Genomic DNA, 1784 nt, shown 5'->3' with positions numbered 1-1784 from the left:
TATATATATATATATATATATATTTATATGTTTCACTTTTTCCTCTGAGTCTTATCCTGAAAACATGGAGCAGTGAAAGTCTCTAACTTAAACTACATATTTCTGGCATGTTGTGGACTTTATGATTCTTTACTAACCTCTGAACTTTTTATAAATTTGCCTGCTTTCTGTTAGGTTAGTGCCTTGGGGATTTTGAAGACACACTGAAAGCAAAGACTGATTTAAAAGCATACTGAAAATTCACTAGAATATTCAATGATGGGATATCATTCACTACACTAACATTTGTTTATCCTATTCTTATGGTGCTTTGTTTTTTGTGGTTTTTTTGGTGAGGCAATTGATGTTAAGTGACTTTCCTAGGGTCACACAGCTAGTAAATGTCTAAGTAAAGTAAATGTCTAGTAAGTGTCTGAGGCTGGATTTGAACTCAGGTCCTCCTGAATCCAGGGCCAGTGCTTTATCCACTGCACCACCTACCTGGCCCCGTGTATCCTATTCTTGATAAGCAGTTCAATGAGTTATACTTATTGATATAAATATTTGCTACATATTTCCTAATCTTTTGGGGGGGGAGGGCAATAAGGGTTAAGTGACTTGCACAGGGTCACAAAACTAGTAAGTGTCAAAAGTCTGAGACCAGATTTGAACTCAGGTCTTCCTGATCCAGGACCAGTGCTTTAATCCACCTGTGCCACCTACCTGCCCCCTCTAATCATTTTTGTCATATTTTCACTCTATTGATGTGCAAAGAGGAAAATTAATTAAGTTAATTAGGCTTCTATTTCTGTTAAACTAGTGATTTTATCACCAAGTACTAGAAATGTGGAAATAAGGAAAAGGTAAAGCTTCTAAAAATTATCATTCATATTGGTGAAAATAATTTATTTGAAAGTTCCACATTCATTGCATTTTCTATTAATTCATCCTATTCTTTACAGCAGCAAATGTCATAACAATATGCTTTCAAATCTTCCCCAAAGTATTATGTTCTTAAATTTTATTAACTGTGACTTTGATATTAAATTGATAACAACAGATACTACATTTGATATTAGCCAAAAGGCCAAGAAGCAAATTAGCTATGACTTTGAAAAATCAATATTTTCAATTACAGTGTTGACTTCACATATAAATTGAAATAACACCTTAAATAAAATACAATTATAATGTTGTCAACATAAGAAAGATAAATATTCTTTCTTTCAAATAGAGTATTAAAATACATGAAAGTGGCGGTTTTGGACCAACAAGATATTATATTAGTTACTTTTGTCAGATACCTTTAACACTTTTAACTTAAGAAAAGAGAAAGCATGAAGAAAATGTACAGTACTTATAGATGAACCTATAGGACAAAGAAGATAGAAACTAAACAATGCAAAATCCTCAGTAACACCAGAGAACTGTAATTTTTTTTAATATTAAGTTTTAATTAATTAATTAATTTTTAAAAATCATCATAGTTTCCCCTAGTATCCCTTCCCGCACCTCTTCTGAAGAGCAATCCTATATATAACCAAAGTCCCAAATCTCATTGGTATGCAACTATCTCCTCATTGGTGGAGAAAAACGTTCAGCTCCTGTGTGAGGGGAATAGTGGAGTTGACAAGAGCAGGAGAGAAAAAGAGGCTTGCTCTTTTGAGTTTGAGAGTTGCTTCTAGTCTCTTAGGTCTCTCTGGTATTCAGATGCTTCCAGCTTCTACCTTTGAAGAGAAAAATGGATGATACCATCCCACTTCAGGTTGCTAAAGGAAAAATAATACTGAAGAAAAATTAAAATG

At 33.2% G+C, this 1784-nt stretch overlaps 1 pseudogene; it reads right to left on the bottom strand.

Moving 5' to 3' along the window:
- Positions 1–968: 968 nt before the first annotated feature.
- Positions 969–1078, bottom strand: LOC122737805 (annotated as a pseudogene).
- Positions 1079–1784: the final 706 nt, after the last annotated feature.

The sequence above is a fragment of the Dromiciops gliroides genome, chromosome 1, assembly GCF_019393635.1.
Source record: "Dromiciops gliroides isolate mDroGli1 chromosome 1, mDroGli1.pri, whole genome shotgun sequence".
NCBI classification, from domain to species: Eukaryota; Metazoa; Chordata; class Mammalia; order Microbiotheria; family Microbiotheriidae; genus Dromiciops; species Dromiciops gliroides.
This window is presented reverse-complemented; position numbering and strand designations above follow the sequence as displayed.